The sequence below is a fragment of the Balaenoptera borealis genome (assembly GCF_965194805.1).
Source record: "Balaenoptera borealis genome assembly, chromosome: 19".
NCBI lineage: Eukaryota > Metazoa > Chordata > Mammalia > Artiodactyla > Balaenopteridae > Balaenoptera > Balaenoptera borealis.
This window is the reverse complement of record NC_138878.1, coordinates 58,207,294-58,223,581: the sequence shown is the minus strand read 5'-3', so window position 1 is coordinate 58,223,581 and position 16,288 is coordinate 58,207,294.

The following is a 16,288-nucleotide window of genomic DNA, read 5'->3' as shown; positions in this document are numbered from 1 at the left end:
GGTGACCGGCGATTCAGAGGGCGCGGGGGCTGGGGGAGAGTCTCGGACGGACGCGTGATCCTCAGCGTCTAAGGGGGAGCGGGGAGAAGGGAGCCGTTCACGCCTCCCGGGCCTTGGCGTGGGGCAGGGAGAGAGACACACCGAGGATATAAAGGGAGTCCCTCTGGAGCCCCGCAGCCCTCTCCTTCTCAAAAACCCGGGGTACGTTTTGGACACGAGGTAGGGGCCTTTGGAGTTTGGTAGGCCCAGGTTCCCATCCCATCTCTGCCAGTAACTTGCTGTGTGACCTGAGGCAAAACGAGGCACCTCTCTGAGCCTGTTTGCTTCTCCGCTTAATGGGTGTAATAACTGACCTGCCTACTGAGGCGCTGAAGAGTCTTTGGGATAACCTAGGAACTCGGACCGTTTTATGGGCAGCTTGAGACCCATGCAGTCACATGGGGCCCCACGCTTAAAAGGCCCAGCTCTTTGCTTAATACTCTGCTGACACTGACGAAAATTGTAACTACTTGAAGCAGGGGCCCTGCATTTTCATTTTGCACTGGGCCCCGAAACTTACTTAACCAGACCTGCAACGGAAGGGGCTTCAGCCCAGCTCCTGCCGACCAGGCAAAGAGAGCAGCTGCTCTCCTGCTGCTTCTACTGTGATCGGAAGCAGCGTGAAGTGATGGCCAAGGGGACCCAGACCCTGGAGCCACACTGCCTGGGATCCAATCCGGGCCCTACCACATACTGGCTGAGAGATTTGGGGCAAGTTCCTTAGCTCTGCCTCATGTTCCTCATCTTACACGTGAGGATCCTAACGATCATAATAGCAAACCACCTCCTAGGCCTGTTGAAAATGAAATGAGTTCATACATATAAAGCACTTAAAATAGTGCCCTGGGAATTCCCTAGTGGTCCAGTGGTTAGGACTACGAGCGTCCCCTGCAGGGGGCCAGGGTTCGATCCCTGGTGGGGGAACTAAGATTCCAAAAGCCTCGCGGTGTGGCCAAAACTAATAATAAAACAAAACAGTGCCCGACCCAGAGCAGGTGGTCTGCGTTATCAGCATCGTCGTCACTGTCTGATCATTATTAATATTCTGAGCTGTGTGACGTCCCTGCCCTCTCTGAGCCTCACCTGCAGCATCTGCACCCTGGAAGATAACCTTGCCCACCTCACAGGGCTGCTGTGACCATCGTGAGCCCCATCATCCGTCTTTCTCTAGGCCATCTTTGAAGACATTCTTGGGTGCAGCCGGGCGTGGGGGGTGGCGCCCCGCCACACTGGGCGTCTCGTTAAACACCCAGCCCTGTTTGGCAGGCCTTGCTAGGCCAAGTCCCCTCCCACCTCCCAGAGCCCGTCGTGATGGTCTCTCCTGTGATCTCATCCTCCTCACCTTGGAGCTTCCCTGGCCTCCCTCTTCCCAGTCACACGCTCTTCTTGTCCATCGCCTCTAAAATACACTTCCTCACTGACTAAGACTCTTCAGAGAACCCTGGGAGAGACGCTCAGGTCAGGGGTCACCGTCCCCATCGGATGGAGACGGACTGAGGCTCAGACTAGACAAGGGCTGTCCCCGCTCAGAGGCACAGCCGGCACTCAAACCCAGGTCCCTCTGAAGAGCTGCTCTCCCTTCGACCACACGTCTTTGCCTCCCCCTTCTCTCCTCGGCTGCCCCTGTCCCCAGCCACACCCAACCTCTTACAGAAGACCGTCCTTACTCCACTGTTCCCGCCAGGTGTGATCCCCCAGCCCAGGTGGGGGCATTTCCCCCAGGCTATACCCAGTCCGTCCTGTGTCCTGTCCCCTTGACCCATCCCAGGGCATGGCCTGGGTACAGGAGAGGGGGATTCTGGGACAGGTCCCAATGCAAGGGGCGGACAGGCCAGTGGCCACTGGGGTGGGCTTAGGGTTGAGGGAGCTGGGACTGGGATTGGACGGGGCCCAGCTGGAGAGCCCTGCCCCTGGGGGACTCACCTGCCCTGCAGGTTCTCTCTCCCCTCTCACCCTCCCCGCTGGTGGGGCCTCCCCGCCCTGTTAGCACAAGGTCAGGGCCCGTCGCTAGGACCCATGATAATGGCAAACCGCAGCTTATTGGTCAGCCAGCCCTGGTACAATAATGTGAGGGTGATGTCAGCAGGTGGGGTCCCATGGTGGGCCTGGGACCCCACCCCCACCCCCCAGCTGCTCATGGGGCCACCACTCCACCACACAAACACAGAGACCAAGAGATGAAAAAATATTCTCGGAAATTCCCAGACAGCAAACACACAGACTAAGTTTCCTCCCCAGAATTCACAGCCACGCAACCCTGGCCCGGAAGGGAAAGGCAAGACACAGACCCTCAAGTACAGAGTCATTACAGGAAAGCCAAACTGCAGCCAAACGCAGCCAAACGCAAGCAACACACATTCAGGCACACACAGACTTGCAGACCAGAAGAGACACACACGCAGACAATATATACAGATGGCATCTCCTGAAACCCACCACATCCATTCATTCGGCTCCAGCTCCTAATCCGTGTGACCAGCCATGATCCGGGGCCCCAGAAGTACATCAGGCTAGGCTTGGCCCTTGGAGGCTCCAGGTTGGAGGAAAGGGGGATGGTAGCAGCCCAGGGTGACTGGGGGCCAAAACAGCTGCCGAGCACCTGCACGAATGCATCTAATGCAGGCTGGCACGCTGCCAGGGGCGCTTCTCCCAGCTCCTGAGAGCGCCAGCCAGAGAGAGGCTGAACCCATGCCTGTCTGCCAAGTCTCCTCTTCTCTCTTCATTCATCAAACGTTCAGCACCTCTCCAGGCCCCGTCCTGGGCTAGGTGCTAGGAACGCAGCGGTGACCAAGACAGCCCCAGGCTCTGTCCCCACAGGACTCATAGTTCAGTGGCGGAGTCAGATCCATCCCCAGACAGTGATGGCCCAGGCGGGGCCAGACTGGGATGGGGGACCCCAGAGGACTGTGGGAGTACCAAGGGGCCACCTGACCCAGCTCGGGATTCAAGGAGGGCTTCCTGGAGGAAGAGGCATCTGAGCTGAGATCTGAAGGATGAGTAGGAGTGAGCCAGATCGCCTGCTAGGGAGTTGCATCCAGGCTAAGGAACCAACCTATGCAAAGACCCTAAGCTGAGAGGGAGCTCTCATTTGCCCAGTAATTCACTCAGTTATTTGGCCATTCCACAAACATTTGTTTAGACCTGACCAGTCCCTGTGCTGGTCCAGAGATGTGACTCACACTCATCCCTGCTCCTACACACCTCCCGGGCTGGTGGGTGCGCTGACTTGCTCATGCGCTAAGGCTGAGTGTTCACTTACTGGCATTTATGATGCGCCAGGTGTATGTGAAACCCGTCAGATGGAGTAACTCATTTAACCTGGTCTAGAATTCTGTTCTCCCACCTGAAAAAAAAAGAATATATATATATATATATATATATATATATATATATATATATATATATATATATATATATATATAACTGAGCCACTTTGCTGTACAGCAGAAATTAATGCAACATTGTAAATCAACTATACTTCAATTAAAATTTTTTTAAAAACAAACAAAAATGAACAAAACAACTTTATTGCTAAAAACTGCTAACCATCAAAAAAAAAAAAAAAGAAAGAAAAGGCAGCTCCATGATCACACCCAGGCAGTGCCAGCTACATCACAATGGCTACCTGGCTGTAAAGCGCCATCAACTGTGACTCTTCCTGATTTCAGAATTGCTAAAATGCAGGGGGGATGAAAGGGGTGCATCTTAGAATCGCTGAAGGTGTTTCCTGAGTGTTCATGCTGCGTCTGCCAGTCTGGGAACACAGCAATGACACAGACGGTATTCCCCGCAGGGAGGAAGTTTGCGCAATATATGTTTACTATGGGCCAAGGCCCATTGGTTGATGTTCGGGACCCAGCAGTGGCCAAGACAGCCCCAGTCCTGTCCCCACCGGACTCAGAGTCCCGTGGGGGACACAGACCCGCCCCCTGACCGTGACAACCCACAGTGGGTGAGGTGGGGATGGAGTGGCCCAGAGGGTTGCGAGAGCCAGGTGATGCCTGACCCAGCAGTGTGTTGAGATGCCAAGTCAGCGAAGGGTTTTTGGAGAAAGTTACTCACTCAGCACACGTTTTCTGAACACCTGCTGTGTGCCAGGCCCCGTGCTGGTCAAGGCTGGAGATACAGCCAGGACTTAGATGGTCCCTGGTCCTTCCTTCCTGAAGCTCCTGGTCCTCTGCCTCCTCTTCCTCCTCCCATTTCTCCTTCCCACTTATCATCCTCCATTCCTCTTTGTCCTTTCTCCATGTGTCTCTGAAAAATCCTAAAACACCGCCTTAGAAATATCTACACATTATGACCTTCACCTTCCTGCTATTTGCCATCATCCTGGGGAAACCTGAAGCTTGTCCCCAGGGGTTCATTCATTCATTCACTCAAATACGTATTGGCCGCCTTCTGGATCTGGACACAGTTCTGGGCACTGACACACTGGTGAACAAGACACAGATGGCCTTTGCCCTCATGGACCTTATATTTTTGGAAAGATATAGGTAATAAACAAAAATAAGGTAATGTCCGATAGTGATAAGAAAAAAGAAGAACAAGATAGCAAGGGTACAGGATGGGGTGGAGGGTTGGTAGATAACCTGTAACTATGGCTGCCAACAAGTTCTCCCATCTCCTTAGACACATGCCACTCTTCCCATCAAGAGGGGGAGTCTCTGTCCTTTCCAGGATCTGAGCTGGCCTTATGACTTGCTTTGATCAACAGAATGTAGCAGAAATGACATTCTGGGATTTCTAGGCCCAGGCTTCAAGAGGGAAGCTTCTGCTTTCTGCTTCTCAGAGCCCTGAGCTACCATATAGAGGTCCTGCTACCCTGCTGTAGAGACCCCGTGGAGAAACAGAGACCACATGGAGATGAGCCTGAAGCCATCTAGGACATTCCAGCCCCAGCTGAGCTCCAGCTGAATGCACAGGAGTGACCCACAGGAGTGACCCTAGCCAATACCATGTGGAAGTAAAAGAACCATCCAGCTGAGTCCAGCCAACCCTCAGACTTGCGAGAAATATTAAATCATTGTTTTACGCCACTAAATAGCCAAATGATTTGGGAGAGGGAGTGTGCTATTTTTGATAGAGTGGTCTGGGAAGTCCCATCTAAAAAGGTAACATTCTTCTATCTTAATAAAGTAAGGAAACAAGCCACGTGGACACATTAGGCGGAAGAGCATTCCAGGCAGAGGGCATGGACGTGCAAAGGTCCTGAGGCAGAAGTGAGCCTGGTGTGTCTGGGGAGAATCATTGTGGCTGGTGTGGCTGGAGCAGAGTGACAAGGGAGGGAGTTCTACGAGATGAGGTCTGAGAGGTGATCAGGGTCCAGATCTCATGCTAGGCGGTGAGGATTTATATACCTTTTACCTGTGGGGGAATCCAAGGCTTTTGGGGGGATGTCAAGAGGGGGCCAGAAATGAGGTGGGGGATCCTTCTGCACTCAGTGACACAGTTTGGTCAGAACTAGTCAGGACTAGGGTCAATAAGCTGGCACTGGGTGCAAAATTTAAGGGGGTGCCAAAAAACTCAGTTATCAAGATAAATGATATTTTACTGCAATACTTTTTTAAAAAATTTATTAATTTTTCATAAATTTATTTATTTATTTGTGGCTGCGTTGGGTCTTCATTGCTGTGTACAGGCTTTCTCTCATTGCAGCAAGCAGGGGCTACTCTTCGTTGCGGTGCACGGGCTTCTCGTTGCGGTGGTTTCTCTTGTTGTGGAGCATGGGCTCTAAGCGCATGGGCTTCAGTAGTTGTGGCACGTGGGCTCAGTAGTTGTGGCTTGCGAGCTCTAGAGTGCAGTCTCAGTAGTTGTGGTGCACGGGCTTTGTTGCTCCGCGGCATGTGGGATCTTCCCAGACCAGGGCTCGAACCCATGTCCCCTGCATTGGCAGGCAGATTCTTAACCACTGTGCCACCAGGGAATCCCTCTTCACAGCTTCTTGACTCCAATTTTGAGTTAGGTTTCCTTAACACATTTTCACGTTTCCTCCTTTTGATCAAGATCTTTCTCTGAAACACAGCTGATCAAAAGTTCGGTCATCTGTTCCTTATTAGAATAATTTTTGTCCTTCGGTACCAGGAAGGACCTTTCCTGGGTGTCATGTCCAACATCAGAGGGAAAGTGCATATTGATCAGAAACCATTTGAGGCCACATATGAGTAACAAGGAAGGTAGAAGGGGTGACTCTCAGGCATTCTCACTCTAAAAGATCATACCTAAGCTTATAAGCATTAAAATTCACTGCAAAGCATTGAGCCAACATTGTTCTATTTGGTGCATTGTTTCTGCAGAGGTTTGACAGGCAACAGATATAAAGTTTAAAAATAATTATGCAAAGCAGAATTTAAAGTAGTATGACAAATCCAGTTTGTATAATCATCCTGAACCATGAACCCAGACCTGAGGTTAGTCAACTGAACAAGTTAAAGGACCATGGACAGTCAGGTGAAATTTGTTGTAACCAATGCACTTGTTCCCTGATCTTCTGTAATTGAGTTTCTACTTCTCCAGAGATATTTATCCATGTGAAAAAGGTACTTGCTATTGCATAGATGCCTCTTTCTTCAGCAGGTAGGTAATCAAGGGCTATGTAATTGTCCAAAACGATTTTAGTTAACAAGTCAAGTAATGGTTGTTGGGCTGCTGTTGCTTTGGCTGTGGAATTGGCCAGTTTTCCTAATGTTAGGGAGACATTTCTGATCATACATTTATTGGCACTAAGTCCAACTCAAGGGAGAAAGGCTCTCCCTATGGAGGCAACCCCAGAGGCATGTATGTCTCCAAGTTGTTCACGCCTGAATCTGTGGCTCAGGACTGGAAAGGTGACAGCCACGGAGGCCAGTAAAATTTTAATGGTCTCTAGACCAAACAGGGAGTTTTATTCTTGTTATTCTTTCCTTATGTCCATTTCTTTACACAGAGCCTGGACAAAAAGTTCCCCATGTTTGGGTTTAACAAGAGAAAGGGAAATGGACCAGGGGGTCTCTAGAATCACGGACAGATCAGAGTTTTTGATGACAGATCCATCAGTCTGAAAAGTTATCCCCCTTAACCATGGCCTGAGAGAAATGGATGATGGCATTATCTTTCCAGACCAATGCCAGAGTAAAGGAAAGAAAGGGAAGAAGGATGGAAGTGTTTTATATTTAGCTAAAGTAAGAAGTCTTTATCCGGCATCTTGGGAGGAAGCAGTCTACCTCAATGTCAGCTACATCTCTTCCTAGGCAATTTGATTTGGAGGTCTCTGGCACTTGTACAAGACTGAATGCCAGGCAGAGCGTTTTTCAGCTGTGAGATGTATATCCAAGTATCAAGTCCCTGAAGTTTGGCTGCCATCCAGGTCATGAGGAAGATATGGTTAGTCTCTTCCAAGGAGACCCAAGGGCAGCCTTTGTTCTTACTGACTGAAACATTAGTTTGGAGATTCATAGCCAGATATTTGAGGGTACTAGAAGAATTCAGGATCCAGTCCGGTTTACAGGTATATAACAAAATCTCAGAGACTATTAACAGGATTGAAATATAGACAAATTTCTCTCTCTACAATTGCCCCCATTTTAATCAAAGATACACAGTAAAACTAAATTTATTTGCATTAAATTTGGCCTGATTATAAATGCAGCAAGAACAGTGATTGACCATATAATCTCTTTTTAAGACTGCTTTGTTGGAACTTTTTATAAGGAATCTCAGATTAAGTGCTAAAAACCCCTCGAGTCCAGGAAGTCAAGCCAAAGTTAAGGCAGTTCCTTAAAGCTGTTTGGTCATATTTGAGTCTATGCATATCTCTCTTGAATATAATATTCCAGTCACCACCTTGGTAATACAGCCAGTGTTTCTAATTGTCCTGTTACAAGGAGAACAGATTTTTATTGAACTTATGTAAATAAGTAACTATATTGCCACAAAAATAATATGCAAGAATTTCCAAATTTTGGAAGGATCAGGTAGGAAGAGAAAGTAAATATTTCATTTTTGTTTACAAAGGTGTACTTTGCCAAATTGCTATAAGTCATAGATAACTTAAGACAAAAGGTTTCGGACTTCCCTGGTGGTTCAGTGGCTAAGACTCTGTGCTCCCAATGCAGGGGGCCCGGGTTCGATCCCTGGTTAGGGAATAAGGTCCCACATGCTGCAAATAAGAGTTCGCATGGCAACTAAAATATTCCATGTGCCGCAACTAAGACCCGGCGCACTCCCCTGGTGGCGCAGTTGTTAAGAATCAGCCTGCTAATGCAGGGGTTATGGGTTCGATCTCTGGTCCAGGAGGATCCCACATGCCACGGAGCAACTAAGCCCGTGCACCACAACTACTGAGCCTGTGCTCTAGAGCCCGCGAGCCACAACTACTGAGCCTGTGTGCCACAACTATTGAAGCCCACGTGCTTAGAGCCCATGCTCTGCAACAAGAGAAGCCACCACAATGAGAAGCCTGCGCACCACAACGAAGAGTAGCCCCTGCTGTCCACAACTAGAGAAAAGCCCATGCGCAGCAATGAAGACCCAACACAGCCAAAAAAAATACAATTAAAAAAAAAAAAAAAAAAAGACCCAGCGCAGACAAATAAATAAATAAATAAAAATATTTTTAAAAAGACAAAAAGTTTCCTTAAATATGAAAAAACAGGGACTTCCCTGGTGATCCAGTGATTAAGACTGTGCTCCCAGTGCAAGGGCCCGGGTTTTATCCCTGGTCAGGGAACTAGATCCCACATGCCACAACTAAGACCTGACGCAGCCAAATAAATTAATTAATTAACAAAAGCACACAAAATCTTTCCTTTCTAGGCATATTACTTAAAAAGTAAGGAAAAACCTTTTACAAGCTCCTCTCAGAAGCAGACCAATAGTAGAAGCAAACTTTGTGATTTTAGCAGATGAAAGAAAGTTCAGTTCCAGTTTTACACATAAGTACACTATTGATATTAAAGCTTATTTTTTTAAAAAAAACCTTTATAGCGAAATTTTTCAATCTTATCCAGCTTGATCACACCATAAAATTCCTTTCCCAAGATTCCTTTTCCACGAATCTTCTACAAATATCTATGTTCATTTTAGTTTCTTTCCCTTTCCAAAATAACCAGGTTTACTTTAGGACAAAATCACTTTCATCTTCGTCAACAAAAATGCATCTCCATACCTCACACCCTTTCTAATACAATAACAACAAAAATAAACCCCATATAAAAAAACCCCATATCCTAGTTTTCTTGCATACTGAGTTATTTCTCTTATTATTTCCAGTAGCTTTAATTGCATATATTAATTAGAATTCTTAACCCTTAGAAACCTTAATTTTTAGTGAAAATAAAAGAGTAAACAATTATGAACTGTTTCTTCTAATTAGCATTCTGTGGCTTGGCAAATTTACAAATACTTTTTATAATTTCTAGAAACGAACTTTCTCATAGAAAATTTTCTCAGTGTGGCATAAAACATGTTTACTAATAAACCCAAATGTCTAAAGGAAGCTCAAAATGGATAAACCTATGTTCAATATTTAATGTTTCACGGACTTCCCTGGTGGTGCAGTGGTAAGGAATCGCCTTACAATGCAGGGGACACGGGTTCAATCCCTGGTCAGGGAACTAGGATCCCACATGCTGCGGGGCAACTAAGCCCGTGCGCCACAACTACTGAGCTCAACGCACCTCAACTAGAGAGCCTGTGTGCCGCAAACTACAGAGCCCACGCGTTCTGGAGCCTGCGTGCCACAACTAGAGAGAAGCCTGCACCCACAACAAAAGATCCCGCATGCCTCAACAAAGATCCTGCGTGCCGCAACTAAGACCTGACGGAGCCAAAAATAAATTAAATAAATAATAAATAAATCTTTTAAAAAATATTTAAGGTTTCAGTGTTTTATCTATTTGGAGACGATTTGAATATTCAATGAATTCAACTTAACTCATTATTTAACTGAACTTCCAAAACTAACGTTCCAGGTTACAAAAGATTTGGGGAAACTATTTTTTAAATTCACCTAAAGACTTTTTATCCTACTTACATCTATTTAATTTACTCATTTTTAACAACAATGTTTAGATTACTTATGAAAATTTCATCATACCAAGTTATTTTTCTTGCTGACAAATTTTATAATATGAACTTATTTGACTAATAAGCCCAGGTAGAATAAAAGTTGTATGTTTGCATTACATTCCATGTTTATAACTCTAAGACATGTCCATTTTAATCAAATTATTTTAACCGAACAATATTTTCCCATATCACATGAACCTGAAAAGCATTTTGGTGAAGTTCTACTATATTTCTTGAAATTTTATGAATACTTAATTTACACAAGCACTTTATTTTCTTTAAGCCAATTAAATCGAACTCTTTTACACATTAATTTTATTGATTTATTTATTTTTATTTTTGGCTGCATTGGGTCTTTGTTGCTGCATGCGGGCTTTCTCTAGTTGCGGCGAGAGGGGGGCTACTCTTCGTTGCGGTGCGCAGGCTTCTCATTGTGGTGGCTTCTCTTGTTGTGGAGCACGGGCTCTAGGAGCACAGGCTTCAGTAGTTGTGGCACACGGGCTCAGTAGTTGTAGCTCATGGGCTCTAGGGCGCAGGCTCAAGAGCTGTGGCACACAGGCTTAGTTGCTCTGCAGCATGTGGGATCTTCCCGGACCAGGGGTCGAACCTGTGTCCCCTGCATTGGCAGGTGGATTCTTAACCACTGTGCCACCATGGAAGTCCCTACACATTAATTTTTGTGATACCATCCAAAGGTAGAAAATCCCACACATCTACAACACATTTATTGACACACATAAGCACAGAGACAGATGCAAACAGAGACCTTATAGTTTCATTTGAAAATTTCTGCCGTGAATCAGGTACAATAATACAAAGCACACTAGTTATAAAAGGACAGTTGGAACAAGTTAAGTTTATCTTCTCAAATGGTTAAAGCTCTCCTCCACTACCCAGGTATATTTTAGCTTAAAGGAAAGGGTCTAAAAGAAAATTCGTATCAGGATCTGAATATTAGCTTCCAGATTGGCCAAATTTCTGGTCATAAAGTTACTAAATCCTTTCAAATATCTTGTCAGGTTTCAGCTGGGACAAACAGTAAATATTTCTGGCAGTATTAAATAACTCCATGGACCCAAGAAGTGTCCTCAAAGAAGGTGCAAAGGTTATGACCATCCCGAGATCCAGAGTCACTCCTAAAGATAGCCAAAAGGAGGAACCAACAGCTGCTTGTCCCAGGCAGGTAGAAAGCCAAGCCAAGGTCTTCGGATGCAAAACAAGACAAGAAAGAAGGCAATAGCTATCTCTGGGAGAGAAAGGATCGATAACGAATGGGTCTGGACCTGGAAAGAAGAGACAACGTGAAATTTTATTTTCCTATCTCAACTGGCCACTACAGATGGAGATTTGGGAGAGCTGATTTGGGTAAGAATTTTCACCTTTTGTTGGCTTCTGCCAGATTTTTTTAAGGATTGCATCTACAGGTTCTAAGTGGGGTTTAAAGTGCATAGTGTAGCTCCAATATTTACCAGAATTTGGCAAGGTTTTCTTATTAATTTTTAATTTTAGTTTCTCTTTAGCAGTTTATGGGAATAATGTAGCAGTTTACCAGGAAATCTCTTGGAGTCTCGTCAACTTTAGGAGAACCTATAGGTCAAGAGAGGAAGTGATAGCCGGAGGTTCAGAGAAAAGGGGAAGTTCAGGGAGAGGATTAGAATGGGGAAGTGGAGGGTACAAAGGAGATGGGGCAGGTACAGTAGCCAAAGAGGAAGTTAGTGCAGTGGGGTAAAGGGGGTGAAGAGGCCTCTGATGCCTTTTTATTTTCTTTCAATTGTTTATTTGCCTCAGTCAATTTAGAATAGTATTTTGTAAAGAGATAGGCATCCCATTCCATGTGTTTTATTTTAGAGCCACAGTCTTCAAATTTAGTTTTGAGAAAAACAAGTTTGGGGAGATCAAAAAATGCCCCATAATGGTCATTGAAGTTCTCAATTATCTTTGGTTAGGTTAATCAATATAGTTAAAAATGCGCATGACGAGGGACCATAGTTTTTAAATATAAAGCTGGCCAGGATCCCAGAAGGAGGACCCTCCTGAGATAATTTAGAGGATTGGGATCCCATACTTCAAAATCAGAGGTTCAGAAAACAAATAAATACTCACCAAAAAGATGATGCCTTCGAGAAAAAAGATCCCGAATAAAGTTAGAGAGCTCAATCAAAAGGAGGGAGCGCGAATCCAAGAGAAGACTTACCAAACCAAAAGGAAGAAGATGGTTCACAGAGGCAGAGAGCACAAGGGGCTCAAATGGGTACCACACATGGTTCTGGGGGTCGTTAGCTCCTCAGGAGTTTGTTTCCTTCGGATCCCACTTATGACACTGATACCGAGCAGGTCCCTGTGGCGTCCCTGGACACAAAGCCTTTCTGTGTCCCCCATTTCTTTGATTACAGGAAATAGCCTTCATTCAGCCTCCATGACCTCCCCTGAGTTCCAACGGGCAGATTCAAGCAGCTGTTCATTAGGGAAAGGAGGGGATGCGAGACAAGGGAGAAACAGTGGAGAGAAACAATAGTGCAGCCTTGGGGCAAGGGCCTGGTTCCCCATCAACAGATACACACAACATCTTAGACCTGTTTTGCAGATACTGAAACCCCCTCCAGGTGGGAGAAGTTAACAACTAATGATGGTATGCTGCCCACAAGCACGTAGACACCAGACCAGTTGGAACCTGAAGGTTGATGATGCCGACTCCTACTTACTTACCTCATCACCGACCCATCAGAAGAATGTCCATGAGCTGATCACGCTCTCTTTGAACAATTACTATAAAACTTTTCACTATCCTCTCCAAGTGGGGACCCATAGTTTTTCGAGGCAGGAGCCTGCTGTGTCCCCCCTTTGCCTGGCAAAGTAATAAAGCTATTCTTTTCTACTTCACCCAAAACTCCATCTCGGAGATCCAACTTGGCGCCGATGTACAGAGAAGCTGAGTTTTCGGCATCAACGCCATGAAATGTCAACCTTAATCAGAACAAAGAGCAATTTTATTTAAGCAAAAATTGAGGTCATTCAGGAATAGCAGAGGAAGTGCAATTCAGAACAAGCAAACCATGTAGAACCATATGCAAAGCCAGAAAACGAAGGAGGAAAGTATTCTTTTATAGAGGAAAGGAGGAAGTTGGGGAGGGGTTGTTTTGAGCAAAAGTTCATTGAAGGAAGATGAGAGTTTGAAGCGGTGATGGCTTCTCATTGACTGCAGACAAGGACAGCTTTGCTGTTGTCAGGCACCTGCAGCTTGCTGTTGCCAACCAAGAGAGGAAATCTTCTTTCTTCCTGCTGGACTATGCAAGCTGCAGCACGTGACGTGCATGAGAGCCCTCCCTTTGTGGCTTCCCAGCTCCAGTTTTGAGTTAGGTTTTCCCTAACACATTTTCACAAAGGTATTTTCTCCACTTTTGTCTATGTTGACATTTCCTTAATGTTTAAGGTAGAAAAAACGTTATCTTCTGGAGTCAGACAGATGTGGGTTCAAATCCCATTGCTGACACTCATTAGCAGTCATTTATCCTGCCTGAGTCTCAGTTTTGTCTTCTTCACAATGCAGATAAATAATAGTACAGTTATCATTGATGATTAGCAACCACAGGAGATGACTACTTCCATCTGTTGAAAGCTTAGACTGTGCCAGTCCTTATGCTTTACATACCTTACAATAATGGGAGGTCAAACTCTAAATATCTCCCAATTACAAATGGGAACGCAGAGCCTAGAGAGGATATGAGACTTGTCCAAAGCCACACAACAGATAATCTGTGAATCTGCACTACAAACCCAGGTCGGGACCCCAGGTCTCCCAGGTCCAGAGATCTTAACCACTACCCTACCCAAGGCAACAATGTGAGATATTTGGTTCTACCCCCAACTCTGCCTTTAATTACCTTGTGACCTTTGTACTAGTCAGGATAGGCCAGGTGAAGCTACAGTAACAAACAGCCCCACAACGCTTTGGTGGCTTACAACAAGAGTTTATTTCTCACTCACATCACATGTCCATGGTGGTCAGCCTGATGGACTCTGCCTTGTGGTCATCCAGGTAGAGAGAGCAGGGATACAGCAAACCACTCTTAAGGCTCTTAAAACTTCTGTCCAGAATTGACTCCTGTTGCTTCTGCCCACATTTCAGAGGCCCTGCAAGGACATCCCCATTCTTGCAAACTGGGCCTGATGACACTTCAACCCACATGAATCAGTAATCATAGATGAGTCCCGCTACTTGATGACTGACCTTGAGATGGAGACTCAAGGACTCATCTCTCATTTGCAAAATGAGGGTCTATAATGCCTACCTCATAGGGCATTAAATAAGATTAATTATGTTTAACACCCACACAGTGCTAATCAGAAATATTACCTCCTTCCCTCTTTGCTTTAAGTAATGTTAGGGACTAAATGTTTGTGTCCCCTCAGAATTAATATATTGAAGCTCTAACCCTCCAATATGATGATATTTGGAAGCAAGTCCTCTGGGAGATAATTAGGTTTAGTAAGGCCATGAGGGTGGGACTCCCATGATGGGATTAGTGTCCTTATAAGAAGAGGAAGAGAGACCAGAGCTTGCTCTCTCTGCCATGTGAGGACACAATGAGAAAACAGCTGCCTTTAAGCCAGGAAGAGGGTCCTCACCAGAACCCAATCATGTTGACACTCTGATCTCAGACTCCCAACTTCCAGAACTGTGAGAAAATAAATTTCTGTTGGTTAAGCCAGCCAGTCTATGGTTTTTTGTTTTGGGGTTTTTTTTCTTTTTTCTTTTTTTTTGGCTGCGCTTTGTGGCTTATGGGATCTTAGTTCCCTGACCAGGGACTGAACGCAGGCCCTCAGCAGTGAGAGTGCAGAGTCCTAAACACTGGATCACCAAGGAATTCTCCAGTCTATGGTATTTTGCTATGGCCACCTGAGCCAACTAAGACAAGTAGCCTTCTAACAACTGCCATCTAATGAATGCTTATTAACTACTAAGCACTCTATATTCATTCGCCTTTTCAGGATCAGTTATTACTCCCATTTTACAGATGAAGAAACTGAGCAGGAAGGGACCTGTTTAATGTCATTGTTATTTACCTATGGTCCCTCAGTTCCATATCTACCCTTCTCTGCCCTGTAATGCTGGGGCTGGGGGATTTTGAAAACTACATTTCCCAGGATCCCTTGCCACCTGACTCCTGCAAAGAGGAAGCACTCCAGGTCAGAGGGTAAAAAGAGCCTCCTCCGCCCCTGCTTGTAGCATTATCTATGGAACTGTGCCTGTGTGTGGTGCCTCCTCTGTGGCCCCAGCCCTTGCCACACAGCCCCCCACCCATGGTTCCAGCACAAGTTGCCCTGCAGTACAGCAGCAAGGGGCTCTTAGGTGTGCTAACACCACCTCCTCCCTTTGGTTTGCCTGGCGTTAGGGGTGGGACCTGCTACCTGCAGTTGCTAATCAGTGGAATACTCCCTATGGCAGGTTGTATTTTTCCAAAAGTATTTCTGACCCTACATGCTCTTTTAGAGCCTTGTCACTCTTCACTCCCCATCAAGAGTGGAGTCCAGCTCCCCTTTCCTTGAGCCTGGATGAAGAGAATATGGCAGAACTGATCCTGCCTGTCTTCAGAGGCTAGGTCATAACAGGCAGTATGCCTTCTCCCTCTCTCTCACTCCCTCTCTCTCTCTCTCTCTCTCTCTCTCTCTCTCTCTCTCCCTCCCTCTCTCTCGACGCTCACCCCAGGGACTGACTCTTGATTAGGCAAAGTCATTCAGAATAATCTATCACCGTGCCAGGGGGGTTGGCCAATAGGACATAAGAGATGTCTGCTAGGTGATGGGATTTCTGACAAGACAAAGATGGGAAGCTGCCTCTTCCAGCTTTGGATATGGTTGTAAGAGGGCTTGATGCTGGAGCTCTGGCCGTCATCGTGCAAACACTAACATGCTGAGGACAGCAGGACAGCAAAGTACGTTCTCAATGACTCCTTGGAACAGCTGAATTAATGACCCATGGGTATCTCCATCTCCATTCTTTCTGTTATGCTGTATAATATTAGGTATTCCTTACTGCTCCTACCCCAAAGCCTTTGTGTTTGCCATTCCCTCCACCTGGAATGCCCCCCACTCACTCCTCAGACATCTGCACTGCCCTCTCCCTCAGCCCCTTCAGGTCTTTACTCAGATGTCACTCTTAACCCACCCTGCATAAAAGTGCACCCCTTTGGAAGTATCCCCACTT